Below are 17,569 nucleotides of genomic sequence, written 5' to 3' on the forward strand. Positions count from 1 at the left end.
CGCGTGAACCGTACATTTTTCCGGGATAAAAACTATCCTATGTCCTTTCTCGGGACTCAAAGTATCTCCATGCCAAATTTCAACAAAATCGGTTCAGCGGTTTGGACATGAAGCGGTTCAGGCAGACAGACAGACACAATTTCGCATTTATAATATTAGTATGGATAGTACCTTATTCTATAAATTATTATCTTTAACCTTTCGATTAAACCCAGGAACGACAGGCGCGATTTTAAAATTAAAAATATTGTACCAGTTTAGGGAATGCTTAAACATCCAGGAAGGATCCAGGAAGGATTAAATAAAAGCTTTAAAAAAATAAGAACCCTATCCTATGTTGACTTCAGGTGTAGCAGTGTCTTTCAACCTTTTTAGGGTTTCGTACCCAAAGGGTAAAAACGGGACCCTATTACTGTAGTGTCCTTGATTAACTACTACTCCTTTTACTTGATAAATGAAACGATAGACTTGATATACCGTAACTTGATTTATTGATTGATCGATGCGAACTGATTAGGTTACATAATAAAATAATTAAATAATTACGCGAGCGCGTCCTAAACGCTGACTCCTTAAAAACCCTAAAACTGCTTGATGTACGATATGGATCGTACAATTACTAAGACTTCGTTGTCTGTCCGTCTGCCCGTTTGTCCGTCTATCCTTCTATCCGTCTATCCGTCTGTCCGTCTGTTCGTCAGTCTGTCGGTCTGTCTGTCTGTGTGTCTTCAGGCTGTAACTAAAGAACGGTTATAGCTCGATAGTTGAATTTTTACAGATTATGTATATCTGTTGCCGCTATAACAACAAATACTAAAAATAAAATAAAATGTATATGTATTTAATATTATAAATGTACATTTTTTGCTCGGTATCAATAGTGACAACAGGTAGCCACCTGAAATATTCACAAATTACATAAGATACCACTGTATTATAGTATTGCAACAGCCGAAAAGTTTTTACGAGAATTGCTTTTAATGAGCACATCACAAGTAATTTACTCGTCTTTTATAACGTCCATTGTCAGCTTTTGTTGGTTCTATTGTGATATCCGCAGTCGAAAGCATTCAGTGGAATTGATTCAATCAATGCCTCAATCAGCCCGCAAGAGTCGTTTATTTAGAGTTGAGACGATAATAGAGATTTATTGGTTGATGGGTTTGTAGAGAAGCCTAGAAAATGTGAGTATTAGAGTACGGAATAAGCCAGATGAGTTTTTTACATTAATAAATAGCACTGAGTATGAACAACAAGATGACGCCCGCCACTCCACTGCGCCAAAATTAATTTATCGCGCAGGGACCGTACATTTTTCCAGGAAAGGAATGGGAAGTACTCAAAGTATCTCCATAGCAAATTTCAGCAAAATCGATTCAGCGGTTTGAGCGTGAAGAGGTCACAAAAAGACAGACACACTTTCGCATTTATAATAATCTATCTACACTACTATTATAAAGAGGAAAGATTTGATTGTTTGTTTGTCTTGAATAAGCTCCGAAACTACTGGACCGATTTGAAAGATTCTTTTACCATTGGAATCCTACATTAATTCTGCTGAACATGGGCTAAATTTTATTTTGAAAAAAAAAATAGGGTTCCATGTGATATTTGGGATTTTCGGACGCAAGGTGTAAAAAATCAACCAGAAATGTTACTTTTTTCGCGTATGCTGCCTAAACTATAAAAGATAGAACCATAAAATGTTCTAAGTAATTGTAGATCTTTTAAATATCTACAAAAAAGTCCGCGACACACTATACCTATCTATGTTGAGTGAGGCACAATAACCGTTTTTTTATTAAAATGTTTTTGGACTACATTTAAATGCCTTTATTTTACTCATGGCATTAATTCTTATCAAAATAAATTATTTCATTACTAAGTACAGTTAATGTAGATTTTTTTTGGTCGTTGAATGATTAAAATTGGACGTTTGGTTTTAATGTCATGGCGAAATTAAAATATTACCATTTCTGCTGCACTTTGCGAATTGGGCGTCGTCAAGGCGCGCCGCGCGGGTGTGCTCGCCCGGAGAGTCCACGCAAATATTAATTATTATTACCTCGATCATGGGAATCGCAGACACAATAGATTTATAATATAATAGTTATGCGACAGCCGGGTGTCGCTTCATTGATGGGATAATATTATAGTGCTTCATAAATTCATTACGTTTTGTATGACTATTATTTTTGATTGCTATTATAATTAATTTCTATAACTATAAATCTCCAATAGTGGCAGCCGGCTGCCAGCATAACAATTATTGAAGATCTATTGTGTCTGCGATAAACACGATGTCTGCGATACCCACGATGCCGATGGAAGTTTAATCTACACAATTTCTGCTGAACATAGGCTATAGCTTATAATTATTTAATGAGAGAAAAAAGGGAACCGTATTAACATTAATGTTAATTGTGTAAAAAACTACCAAAATATTCTATATATTGTAAGCTTTATAAATTATAGACTCAAAGAGATGTACTAGAGTCTTATAAGTTACTAGCTGTTGCCCGCGAATTCGTGCGCGTTACCAAAGTATTATTTATTGTACAAACATATTCAAAATACAGAATTGACTTTCCTACGATTTTATTATATATAGATATTCCGCGCTGCTTCGCTTGCGTAATTTAGGAATTTCAGGTAACCGTACATTTTGCAGCAAAAAATAGCCTATGTCTCTTCACGTGGTCTATTCTTCATGTTTGCCAAATTAACATAAAAATTGCTCCAGTAGTTCATAATATAATAAGCAATTCCATATAATTTCCCCCATTTTTTCCACATTTTCATCTATTTCTTCGCTCCTATAAATCTAAGCGTGATAAAATATAGCCTATAGCCTACCTCGATAAATGGGCTATCTAACATTGAAAGAATTTTTCAAATCGGATAAGCAGTTCCTGAGATTAGCGCGTTCAAATAGGCCCTTTCATATAATTTCCCCCGTTTTTTTCATATTTTCCTCTATTTCTTCGCTCTTAATAGTCTTAGCGTGATAAAATATAGCTTATAACCTTATTCGATCTATGAGATATCTAACACTGAAAGAATTTTTCAAATCGGACCAGTAGTTCCTGAGATTAGCGCGTTCAAATAAGCCCCTTCAAATAATTTTCCCCCGTTTTTTCCACATTTTCCTCTATTTCTTCGCTCCTATTATACTTAGCGTGATAAAATATAGCCTTCCTCGATAAATGGGCTATCCAATAGTAAAATATTTTTTTAAATCGGACCAGTAGTTCCTGAGATTAGCGCGTTCAAACAAACAAACAAACAAACTCTTCCCAATTATAATATTAGTATAGATAGAGGACATTAATATCAACGTAAAAGTCCGCGATATCGTATGTCTGACTATTACAATTATTATCCTACTTTTTAATCTAAAAAAAATATCCACAGCCGAACATATAACCTCCTCCTTTTTGGAAGTCGGTTAAAAATATGCAATAGTAACGTTGCGCCGGTACAAACCAGGCCAAATTACTTACCAGCTATAGCTTAGTTAGTATTTACCAGATTTAATAATAATAATTGAATTATATTTTAATCAAGTGTAACAATAATTATCCCAACCATTACATTTACCACGTTTACTTAATTAATAATGGTAAGGATAAAATAATCAAACATAACACTTAAAATATAAAAAAAATACAATAAAAATGTGTATAATAATTATAATATAGTAGTTACAGGCTAAATAGTGTAAACCATTTTTATGTTCTGCTTATCATAAAGATTGACTAAGAAATAAAGATTGAAAAAAAATTATTTAAAAATCAATGTCCACCCGTGCGAAGCCGGGGCGGGCCGCTAGTACTATATAATATTATAAAGCGAAAGAGTTTGTTTGTTTGTTTGAACGCGCTAATCTCAGGAACTACTGGTCCGATTTGAAAAATTCTTTCAGTGTGAGATAGCCCATTTATCGAGGAAGGCTATAGGCTATATTTTATTACGCTAAGGCCCTGTTTCACCACTTCCTGATAAGGCTATCCACCACTTAACTTGACAGATAGAGTATGGAGAATCTGTCAAATAAGCCTATCCGGCACCTTGACAGGAAATGGTGAAACAGGCCTTTAGACTAATAGGAGCGAAGAAATAGAGGGAAACGTGGAATAAACGGGGGAAATTATTTGAAATTGCATAATATCTTAAGAACTACTAGAGTAATTTTTATGTTATTTGGCACACATGAACAAATCAAGGGAAGGGGATTTTTTTTGCGGAAAAAGGCGAAGCCGCGCGGAACATCTAGTATTAGTATAGATCCCGGGATCCACCCGTGAAAACGCTCCATACTTTTGAGCCCATTAGTACTTGTACTATTAACTATTCTGTGCCATTAGTAACGCCGAGAAAAGGAAATACATGAAGGACCTCTGGAACTTAATTGCAGGTATCTCTGAATATTTGTATGATTTCAGGGTCTTATCTCTATAAAAAATATTTCTACTTCTTACTAAGGCGACAAACACATTTACCATTTACCACATAACAGATACTTTATGGTAACAGTGTCTTTAAAAGGAGTCTGAATTCCAAAGTTCTTAAGTGGAGCCAGCAATGACGTCTAAGTGGTTGATGCATTGTCTGCAAGATGGATCGGTGGGAATAAAAATGGATACCTGTCAATATTAATTGCTCCAAATGACAGCGTATCGATAAAGGCGGAGAGGCGGCGTGACTCAAGCTCCAAAATTCCTTCTTGATTGAAAATAACTGATATTGTCTCGAGTCTACTGGTAAAACTAGTATACTTAGGATCATAGACGTAGGAGAGCCATGCTTCGGCACGAATGGGCCGGCTCGACCGGTGAAATACCACGTTCTCACAGAAAACTGGCGTGAAACAGCGCTTGCACTGTGTTTCGCCGAGTGAGTGAGTTTACCGGAGGCCCAATCCCCTACCCTATTCCCTTCCCTACCCTTCCCTATTCCCTTCCCTTTCCATCACTACCCTCCCCTATTACCCTATTCCCTTTTAAAAGGCCGGCAACGCACCTGCAGCCTTCTGATACTGCGAGTGTCCATGGGCGACGGAAGTTGCTTTCCATCAGGTGACCCGTTTGCTCGTTTGCCCCCTTTTTTCATTAAAAAAACTTGTCTACTTGTAGCGGTATCTATTAGCGCCTTTTCATGGTTGAGGACTGAGTAGGGTTGCCATCCGTCCGGATTTCCCCGGATTTGTCCTAGTTTGAAGGGCGTCCGGGGTGCGTCCGGCCCGGTTTTTTGAAAAGCGTCCGGGTGAAATCCAACCCTAGCATGGTGATGGGTGATGGCAAATTGGCAACCCTAGGTCTGAGGATGTATTACTGCAATGTTTTCACACTAGAGGCAGCATCAGCAGTCAGCACAGACAAACATAAAGTTTTGGTCGACGCACAACGTTGGGTTGTTTATTGTGGCACTTTGCTTAATATTTCATATTCCAATCATGATTACGGCTGTCTAGCATTAAATTTAGAATCGTAGATCCCTAATCCCTTTATCAGCTATTCTCTAAACTCTAAAGTGTCCTCCGTGGAGCCCTTAGCATAGTTATATAATATATTTTGCTTGTTGTGGTGTTGTGGATGTTGTGGATGTTTTGCCCTGAAAAAGCTATCAAAAAAATTATCTGAATATTTTATAGTTAGAAGTAACGAGCGGCATTTTATTTAAACACCAATTAACATAAACCATTTTGAATCATTTAAATAAACAGTGGACCCAGCCGGGCCTTTGTGATCGCAGGTAGAATTGTAACAATTACACCACTTTCATCTTTATTACAATAATGATAGGGTACAAAATAATTAATACAATAACGAATTTCGTCCAATTAATGTAATTATAGCGATATTCACATTTAATAACGTTGTAAAACACAATTTTACCAGTTATTTCACTTTAAAGGTGTGAATGTTAAATTTTACGTTACCAACATAGGCATATAATATTATTTAAATAATAGTTATCGGTAACATTTTAAGAGCCCAAAGTCCCACTGCTGGGCATAGACACGCAAAGGCACCCTTTATCTCGCTCTTAGCTCTAACTTCTAAGTTCTAATCATAAAGTTAATATACCTAGGGGAATAGAGCAACAATCTCGAGCTGTCAAACGAAACCAAAATTGGTGTCACCTGTGTGTTAAAAATATGTGTACATATACACTTACACAAGCATGATTGAACATGATTTCTATGAGATTAAATTGTCAACGTGCGGCACGTGCCGACTGGACGTCAAAAAAAGAGTGCTGCTGTCATGTATCACACGTGTCTTTTTACCACACAGTGTTACTGATAGTGACATCTCGCTTGCTCAGGCCTTTGTTTCTCTATTCCGCTAGGTATATTAATTATATTATGGTTCTAATACAGGCCGCATCTGAGTTCTGACTAGTAACTTGTAACTTGTACGCTAAGTGTTCTAGTTAGTCGTGCGGCTCGTGACACCTTTTCTAGGCATCAAGACATCGGTACCTATAAAATAAGTTACTTGAAATAAAATAGTAGTAAAAGGATATACACAACCCAAACGTGCAAATTAAATGGTCCATTGTAAGCTTTAGAGTTTAGACGGAAGAACGACCCATTTTAAGCGGCACGAAGTAATCCCTTTATCCAAAGAATAGCTCCCTTATCGCAACATCATAAAAACAAAACAAAGAATAATCCTAGTAGAAAGGGGCATTAAGGGAACAATAGGGCCCGTTTCCGCCGCGTGGCCCTAATTAGGGCCTCGTTACTGTAATCGCACCTTATCTGTATAATTAGGAAACGAAAACCAAATTACACCTCACACCACCGAACTGCTGTCACTTTATGAAATTGAATTTTGTTTTTTGTTCCAAAAATACGTCTCAAAATTATTGAAAACGGCACTTTACATTGAAAGATTAGATTAATATACAGTGTGTAAAATATAAGTGATAATACTTAAGGGTGAATGTACGTGTATGTAATGTAGTGATGATACAAAAGTGATTTTTTTTTATTCTTTCAGTGCTGCTACTTACACAGCGAACTCTCTACAAGGAACACGTACACACCCTAAATTATTATCACTTGTTTTTGTTACAGCCTGTATATGAAAAAAATACCAAGAAACACTATTGTCACTTGTGTTAAATATATTTATTTTATGTAAAATATTAGAATTAGTAGGTTTGTCTACGTGGTAGTTTTATTGTCGACCTGTCTCTTTATCATTTTAACAGACCTCATCAGCATGAAGGCTTAACTCAGAGGAGTAAAGCAACCATTACTTACCATTACTTTGAAAAAAAAAATACTAGTTAGGATTTATAAAATTAAGACTCGATAAGTCTCTACTTAAATTTTATATTGTACATAATATTCATTGCAATATAATAAAATATGTTACCCTTGTTCAATTCTACTGCAACACAAGTTTAGTATCTCGCATTAATATTTAACCTAAAATGCCGTAGTCAGTACCTACCTGGTATTTAACAATATTTCATGCATTTTATGGCTACGATACCCCACGATAATGGTATGGTTTGGTTAAGTTGGGTTGTATTTAGGAGGGGTTTCTTTGAACAATGTGGAAGATAGCCCTGGGCCCCAGGGTTATTATAATTACAACCAGCCAACACCCGCGTGTACAATTTTAAGTCAGGCAACCTTTTGTACTTATATTATATGGAAACTTTGTAACAATAGAGAATGCGCCTAAAAGTATATAAAAAGGTTTTTTTAATCTTACGGATTAAATAAAGGGTGGTAATTGCAAATGATACCAATTCACTCTGAGTATGAAAGAATGAATGAATGAATTAATGTATGAAAGAGAGAACGGATTTCAATATGCCCCAAAAGACTTCTAAACGTTTTGGTATGAAAATTATCATCATACAGTCTGCAGTTTAAAATTATTTAAAAAAATATGATTATTTCCTTAAGTAACACAACATGATATTAAGTATACTTAATATAATATTTAATATTATCTATACTAATATTATAATTCTGCAGAGTTTGTTTGTTCGTTTGTTTGAACGCACTAATCTCAGGAACTACTGGTCCGATTTGAAAAATTCTTTTACTGTTGGATAGTCCATTTATCGAGGAAGGCTATTATTTTATCACGCTAAGACTAATAGGAGCGAAGAAATAGAGGAAAATGTGGTAAAAACGGGGGAAAATATATGTAATTGCTTATTATCTTAAGAACTGCTGGAGCAATTTTTTTGTTATTTGACAAACATGAAGAATAAACCACGTGAAGGGACATAGGCTATTTTTGGCGGAAAAATGTGCGGTTGCGTGAAATTCCTAAATTACGCAAGCGAAGCCGCGAGGAAATCTATACATCTATATCTATACATATAAATAAAATTGGAGTGTCTGTTTGTAATATTAAAATAACCGTTTTTTACTACATGCATATGAATATTTATACGGTACTTACACCAAAATAACAATATTTAGATTTTTTGTCTGTCTGTATGTCTGTCTGTTTGTTCCGGCTAATCTCCGAAATGGCTGGACTGATTTTGACGGGACTTTAATTGGCAGATAGCTGATGTAATAAGGAGTAACTTAAGCTACTTTTTAACCGACTTCCAAAAAGGAAGAGGACATTTTTTTACTTTTTTATTTTTTACCTATGTATTTAACATTTTGTTGACGCGGACGAAGTCGCGGGTAACAGCTAGTACATAATAAATTAATAATATTTATTAACATTAACATTTGTTTCTGCGACCTACATTAATATTTAATAACATGCGCAAGTTTGTAGTTTTAGCTCACATTACCGTCCAAACAACAAGAACCTAGAAATTAGAAAATATAATATTATATCTCTTTGAAACATAACTTAAATAATGTTTGTATAAGAATAAGTTAATATTGTGCAGCCTGCAGGTAATATGGTAAGTCATTTAAGAAACAAACATAATTATTACAGAAATATCGTTGATTTATTTGTATACTTAAGTTTTTAGAATTAAACACTAAATCGTAATTAGAAGAAAAAAATATCGTGTTCCAAATCATCAAAGCTTTACAAAAAGGCGCAGCAGGCACCTCGTTAATTATACCTTTTATAACTGGGGATTAAATGAAAAAATATTGTTTTCCAATTTAAATTCGTAGCTCACGGCCTCAAGTAATACAATGAAGCCGAGATATAAAATTAAAATGCCTGAAACGTGCTTCAAAATATAATTGAGTCTTTGAACCGCTTCCCAACTGAGCGCCTTGCGAGGGTACACAATAGGGTCATCGCTACACATGTTCGATTAATCATTAAACTCTATTATAATGACGTTAACTTAGTATCGATTAATGTTATTAAAATATATTTTCTGTATTTATCATTGTAATTTGTATCTTATTAACTATCGACTGTCGAATATTAAAAAAGTATATTTTATTAAACATCGACTTGGATATACTATCTATAGTATATTGCATTTATTGTATATTTTGTCTACATCTGCCCCTTTACTGAGTGCATTGTTTTAATCATAATATTATTGTAGTAATTTGTAGTTAACGTTGTTGGTACCACAGTGTCACCTGGCCCAGAGCAGGGACAATAAAAATATAAGAAAGAGTAATAAAAAGAGAATTAAACAATTAACAAATTTATTTAAAAAGAAAAAAGAAGAGAAATCTAGTCAGACGGAGAGCGGGTAAGGTGGGTACGAAGCCTAGCCTCAGTCTATTTCGGGGTTCTTTGAATTCACGGGTAGGGACACTACACTTATCTTGGGATCAGACAGCGACGTGGGGGACTCCAGCTCCTCAAGTCTCCGTGATCTACCGGACAGGCGTAGGGTCGACGGCCAGCTGTTGATGCCGAGGTGTTTGGGACCCCGTCGGTGGCAGCTAGTTCAGTGTGCGGTAGGTGCGTCAATCAGTCGGCATGAGCAGCACGTGGTCGGCTCCAGGCGACCAAACTCTGCTGCAAGATAGTAGTGGTCCGTTGTCCGGGACAGAGCAGGGCAAAGTTGTCCGGGAAAGAGCAGGGCAGAGTAGAGTTGTCCGGGACAGAGCAGGGCAGAGTAGAGTTGTCCGGGAGTAGAGTTGTCCGGGACCGAGCAGGGCAGAGTTGAGTTGTCCGGGACCGAGCAGGGCAAAGTAGAGTTGTCCGGGACCGAGCACCCCTATAACGGGGATCAAAGACTCCTACATTTTGATGGAGTAAAAAAAAAAGGACGAGCGAGGATATCCGCGGCTTTTTATACTGCCGTCGGACTTTATTTTTTTTTCCTGTCACGTTGACAGGGCTAAGGAATATATCCGGAGGGCTCGTTAAGTAAAAAGGTACTTCAAATTAATATTTCTCAAACTAAATTAAAAGAAAACTACATAAAGCTACTTAGTACATTTAAGTAGGTAAGAAGAATTAATTGAAATAAAGTTATTTTAAAAAATAAGGTATTTAAGTAAACAAGTGTCGTTTTAGTTCCGCACTATATCAAGAGATGGCGCACTAAGTATTGATTTAGCTTCTTGATTACAAGAACAGCTGACAAATTGAAAAAAGGAGAGGGAGATATTAATAATTTATAAGTAGCTACGCTACAACAGTTAATAAGATTGATTTGTATACTCTTTTAAGGAATATGTACTTTGGTTACCGTTTGTTGACTCTAATAAATAAATTAAAAAAAAAAGACTTCCAAAGTTTGTGTCCCCGACATTTCTTCATTCGAAGTCTTGTACTTTTCCACTTTTGGTAATTATAGTTTCTACTCTCTAAGTAGCTTATAATTTTGAAAGATATCGAACGGTAGTTTTTGATTTGAAGTGAGTACCTTTTGCACACTTTTAATTAGGTGCGCTCAAAAGGATAATTAAATTAATTTTATTAAATTTACGGTACGGCCTAAAATTATGTCTATAGGAACAAGTTTGTGTGTAGGGGCATTTTCAAAAAAACGTGTACCCTTGCAAAAATATGTCTATATTTTTTAAGGTCATTTATTTACCTTTTTTTGAATGTCATATACAAGGAAAAATATTGAACTAATGGAATAAGTTAAAAAGAACGCTGAAAACGTTATATTATTCTGATATTATTGAAACAAAATCGAATTTTCGACGAAACAGATTCCGTTGTGCGACTAAATGTAAAATATAATTTAATACAAAAAAATACAGCAATAAATGGATTTCTTCGTTAATTTAATCTAGTGAAATGCATATTTAATTGTTTATTAAAAAAAATTTTGATAATTTCAAGGATCAACAAGAGTAGCAATTATTTTTAATCCATAGTGTGACTATGTGACCCAACCACTAGGTTATTTTTAATTTTTTTACATGAGTAAGTAATATTTAACATATTTAAAGGAGTTTTTATAACACAAAAACCTTTTATTTAAACATTTTTATTGTTGCACTACTTATAAAAGTAAAAAATTCTTTGATTTCATAGATTTAACTTCAATAATTAGAGGGACGAACATCTCATAATCATAAAGATGTGTTCACATGTCTACGAATTCCTAAGTTATTAATGACATCGGATTATATGCACGATCAAAGTGCCGAAATATCCATGCAAATATGCACGAAAAATGGTCGAAATATGCACAAAATATGCACAATCAAAAGTCACTTAATATTAAAATTTATTATTTTTTTGAAGACTTTTCCGGTAGTGACATTAATAAAAGCGCCAATTTTTATAATTTCATAAAATACAGGATTTTTAATTTCTTGAAATAAAGACTTTTTATTTATTTATTATACGCCAATAATAATTTTCTACCAACATTTTCCGATTGCAATCTTAATGCCCATGGAAGTTAAACTACCGAAATATGCACTATCAACGAAAAATTGCCAAAATATGCACTATCGCCTAAAAAGTGATTATATGCATTTGCATATGCAAGTATGCAAATGCATATAATCTGATGTCTAGTTATTATAAATCTGCAAATATCAACGACACAAAATGATTTTCAACTTTACTGATAGAAAAGTAGTGGAAATAAAATCAAAATTTTTAAAAAACATAAAACTTTTAGGTACTTAAATTTTAAATAGTATATTTGTTATTGTTAAGTAAAGTCGACGCCTTTATGATTTGGCTGTAGCGATATCGATTTTTCTCAGCAATAACTAAAGCTAAGAAATTAAAGTTCATTGTCAGTATTTATCATGTCTTTGTCTTTGATTTACCCATAGCATAACACGATTGGTCAACTTTTATAAAACAGAATAATCAATCAAATAGACCTGTGTAAAAAAAAAGGATTCCTATTTTTCCCTACAGAGGAGAGTGATTTAAGCTTCCAAAAATGTACATGGATTGGTTCAAGCATACACTTTAATTTGCCCATAGCTTATATGAAATGTATTTATGGTTTTTAAATTACGCGACAAAACTATTTTGTCGCTTACGCCCTTTCCATTTTTTGCTGTTCCATTGCTTGTTTTCTGTGAGAGGCCGGGCCGGCCTTTCATAGAAAACTAGCAATCTAAAACATATCCAAAACGGTTTTTTACTTTAACGCGGCGTCACCTTAACACATAAGTAATAAAAAATATATTTGTACGTTAATCGTACCAGTTTAAAAATCTCCAATTTTCTTAATAAAATCTGTGAATAAAAAAATAATTTATTTAAAATGTGAACTAAGCCTTATGCTTTCCGCCTGTTGTGACTTGTCCGTTCCATTATATGTGACCATACGAAAAGTCACAAGTCGGAAGTCACGTAATATTACTTTCTTTTACTTTTAAAGTGTTTGTAAATAACCGATAATAGTTATCACAATTTCATTTTTTATACTAAATACTAAACTAATTTTGCAACGTGTCAACAGTAAAAACAGTTGGAGAAAGTATAATAATGCTTACAAAATATGGTCACTTATCTGAACAAATAAACCGTTCCTGAAGAACCATCCAACCTGCGTCCGCGTCTTGTAGCAGATTTTTAACTACTAAATTTAAATTGAAGTTTCTCGATGTACAATGAAATATAGTGCTATCATTTAGTGCCGAAAATATTTTTGTAGTATGTTTATAAAACTAAAAAAAACGGTCACTAAACCGAACATTCCGGCCGGGTTGTTTTTTCATGATTATAATTTTAATTAATTTGTAGTTAAATTATGTTAGATTTTTCAATAACAAGACATTCAATTGATACATTAAGTATTTAAGAATCTAACATATGTTTTTTAAGTAACTTACTTTAAGAAAAAAAATAGTTATTAAAGATTTTGTTACAACTTCTGGGAAGGGGACAGGTGAATTTAATAGGTTTCGGTACTTAAAAACCCTTATAAATCTCATACTAAATAAAATTATATACAAACGTGAATGTATTTTAATAAAAGAAAACTTGTTTATGCTCCTACATTAAAATTACAAAATGTTAGTATGTAATTTTTTACAAATAATCTGTAGCGAAGTCAAGGGACAAGGTAAAAACCAGGGGTACACATTTTTTTGAAAATGCCCGTAGATCTGTTTCGAATGCGTAAATAGTAAGAAGATACATTTTCAGTCATAGATATCAGAAAAAAAATTAAGTGCAGGCAACAAAGCTAGTCTTCAATAAAACAATTGATTTCCAACACTTCTAAGTTCTACCTTGTAATTACCATCAAAGTTACTGCCGCAACAAAACAAGATTTTATTGCCCTGGCACCGAACCCTTAATTGCTAAGCAATAAAACATAATGTTTGGAGAAGCTTAAACATTTTTTCAAAGAAAACTAATTTTGCCAACCCTAATAACACGGTATAGACTAGGAGTCGCCGGGAAAAAAGTGGTCTTTCCCATCTTTATGTCGAGGTATTTAGGTTCAAAATGCTGGGACAGTTTGTACTTTTGTAGGCTTCATCGATGCGGATGTATCACGACTGCCATACGAATGGCCGGGCCTATTTACGCCATAAAAAGAGGCTTCATGTATGGAAATGCCCGATAGTAACGTTTACCATTATAAATTTTGCCCTATTATATTGTGTGGGGCTTTCGAACCTTACTTTGAACTACTTCAATTATTACGGATGTGCCCATGTGAGGAGAAAGGTTCCAAGCGTTAGTCATCAAATGGATTAAAGTTAACGTGAGCATTTTTTAAAATGAAATAAGGGGGCAAACGAGCACACGGGTCACCTGATGGAAAGCAACTTCCGTCGCCCATGGACACTCGCAGCTACTAGGTCAGGAGGATTACTTCAACATTGAAGAACTTTGTAGTTAATACATTTTACTATAACTTGCTATGTACACAGTAAATACACAATGAAAGCTATTTACCGTGTAGCAGGGGTTATGATGGATGTCCTGACGCAGGAAGCAGTTAGATGTGCTCGTAATCCAATGTTCGGAAATATACCGAGCTGCCGGCCTCCGAGCTCGCAGAGGTGCGGTCACACTTGCAGCGGGTGCCATGGGAAAATATCTATACTTACTAATGTTATACTATTATAGTCCGTGCAATCCACGAAGACGCGCCCCATCACTGTTTGGGTGAGCATCTTAATTCCCTTTTACCGTGATGATTTTTCTTAATTGGTCTATTTATTGTAGTATGCGCGTGCACTCATAGGTAATTAGTGTGTATCGATAACACTCAAACATTGCGAAAGCTTGCACACGTCATATATTTTGCTGAAATTTGGTATGGAGACACATTAAGTCCCGGGAAAGGACAAAAGGATACTTTTCATCCCGTAAAAGTACAAATTTTGACGCAACATAGTTTCGGGCGTCATCTTGTTTACTATAAGCACAGAATATCATATATTAGTAGTACCATTATAAGCATAAGAACTACCATACATTATACCTACTTCATTAGATAATGAAGCCAGATGGCTACAAATAAAATCTACAGTTTTTTATTGCAAATCATTTTCTCGACCGCAAAGCCTCAATTTATGCAAAAAAAAGGCAATGTTTAATTTAACTCATAGACTTAATATATTTAACTACACTACTTATTTGCTTCATCCACTAATATCTTCTTCTAATGCCCGGGGCACACCTGATACCATTAGACGATCTGCGTGTATCGTTCAGTTCGTCCAATGGTCGTCTCATAGCACAAAGCTTGGTAATATAGACGCATGTGCGGCCGCGGCATAAGAATCACTTTAGAGTTTAGACTCAATTATTATTTAAAAGTCGCAAAAACCAGCTCTAAATAGAGCTCAAAGCGCTTTGAGCTCTACATAGAGCTGGTTTTTGCGTCAATACTAAAAGGTATTAATTTTTTTAACATGCTTGCCTAAACAAAAACAAAACTGCAAATATGTAACTAATTAGTAATTTGATAAAATATCATTATTGTTATTGATCGCGAGAGAATTGTTTTAAATTATAAAGTTTATATAATATTTTAGTAGTAGTGAGGATAAATAGCTTACAAATTAAAATACAAGTTACAACTAAGTACCTACTTTCTTTCTCAATTCTCGCTAATCGCTCCGCTCATGGCAGTCCGCGGACACTGCGGCCCCACCAGGGTCGTCTGGCTGGGCGGAGCGGGTCTGATCCGGCACCATTAGTTCCCTGTCGTTCGCAGCTACACTGCACGTTGTATACATCGCTATCTAATCCTGACACATTTCAACCATTTACAATGGACTCATTTCTATTGATGTGGACGAAAAATAGCTTCGCAGAATCGTAATTCGATATGCGAACAAAAAATACCATACACAAAAAATGTTTCTTTCAAAACGTTTATAAATAAATTACTAGATGACGCCCGCAACTCCGTTTGAGCCAAAATTCGTTTATCGCGTGGGTGCCGTACATTTTTGGGGAAAAAAGTAGATATCCTGTTCTTTCCCAGTGGTACTCAAAGTATCGCCCTACCCAGCAAAGTCAGTTACTAAAGTGATTTCACGCCCAAACCATCAACCACATAGGGTTTGAAAAGGTTACAAACAAACGGACTTTCGCATTTATAATATGAGTAGGATTATTCAATACAAAATACCTCATATAAATGATTAGATAGTGTAGTTTATTCGGAGATATGCAAGTCCACACAACACAACACCGATGAAAAGATACAATGGTATAATGTACTAACCATTAGGTGCCATTAGACGATGTGTTCGCTCGTTTCTTGTCCCTTTTGTAAAGTTTAACTATTATAAAGCGCCATCTAGCATGAAGGTTATGAACTGCACGAGAGTTTCGTAAGCTAATGGAAGTGCCAAATGCCAATGTAAACAGTTACATAGATAGCCGGTAGGTGGCGCTTTTCTTAGTAATGAATAATGATGTTTAAATTTTATTTTAAAAAATAATATTTTCATTTTTCAATAACATTTATAGTAGTATTTATCTAATTTTATAGAACAAAAAAAATGCATAATTAAAATACTGCTTACTATAGCTTGCCTAAATGCATAAGTAAGTCCTAAAAATACTGCAAGTACTGAGAAAAACGGCGATACGATTAGGTAAGTACATTACAAAATAAAAAACGTGGTAAATAAATGAAATATATTTTTTAACTTCTATGGATGGACCACCACATCTATGCTGGCTATCTAAGGGCTCACGGGACTATGTATTAAGTTCTGGAAACCAAAAACACAAAAAAATGTTAAGAGATTATGCCTCTACATTTTTACATTTTCTGGGTCAACTCTCTAGGTCTACTGGTCTAGCAGAAACTATGATTTTCATTTTCATTCATGACGCCTCTAATATTATAGGATTACGGTACATAAGCCTCGATAACAATCCAGTTATTTTTTCTCACATACCATTTTTATCTGCGCGTGATTCTATTTTAAATCACTAATTAACTATATCAACGGTATTTGAGTACGTTGACTCTTTTATAAATGGCAAACTTTGAGTCACTCAATGTACTCTTCTTTTTAATTTGGATCAATGGAATCGATTCATTTTCTGGAAAACGGTACATCCGTTAATCCTCGTAGGTTTGGGTGAAGCAGGAGTTTCCAACCCTGCGACACGCCACCCTAGGACGTACAGCGGGGCTAAAATGGTCACATTTAGCAATTCCTCTCAATCAAATCAGCAAATGAATTGTCAAAACTGTCAAACTGACAAATGTCAAATCAGTACAAAAATACAGAAATGAATTGCAAGCAGCGGATTTTATAAAAATGAATCATATCATGATTCATATCATCATGATTCATCAAAGCGACCATTTTAGCCCCACAGTAGACTGTAAGAGAGATATCAAGGAATCGTAAAACATACTTATATAGATTCTGTTTAACGCCTCTTGAATATCTAACTAGAGGTAATATTAGGTACTTATAATATTTCTAGTAGAAACTTAACATCTGGTGTACAAAAATTTTTCCCCCCACCTCTCCAAGGGGTCAAAAGAGGGGGCAAGATTTTGTATAAAACTTTTTTCTTTAACACGAAAACTACTGATCCGATTTGAATACGGTTTTTGCAGATATATATGCCTTATTCAAACTTAGCATCTGCGCCGCCCCAATCCCCCCCAAACCCCCCTCCTGATAATGTTGCTAAGCAAAATGGTGTTGCGTCGTTAGTGATGAGTTCTACTCCTTCTTTAGAATCAAAGTAAGTTATTTATTAAA

General features: G+C 34.9%; 1 long non-coding RNA gene across 1 annotated transcript; it reads right to left on the minus strand.

Moving 5' to 3' along the window:
- Nucleotides 1–567: 567 nt before the first annotated feature.
- On the minus strand, nucleotides 568–14,783 carry LOC121726076. Its single transcript, XR_006035481.1, has 3 exons — nucleotides 14,773–14,783; nucleotides 8,035–8,038; nucleotides 568–619 (listed from the first exon to the last, which is right to left on the minus strand). It is a non-coding gene; the product is annotated as an uncharacterized LOC121726076 (long non-coding RNA).
- Between the last annotated feature and the right edge of the window lie 2,786 nt (nucleotides 14,784–17,569).

Source organism: Aricia agestis, chromosome 4 (genome assembly GCF_905147365.1).
Source record: "Aricia agestis chromosome 4, ilAriAges1.1, whole genome shotgun sequence".
Taxonomy (NCBI): domain Eukaryota; kingdom Metazoa; phylum Arthropoda; class Insecta; order Lepidoptera; family Lycaenidae; genus Aricia; species Aricia agestis.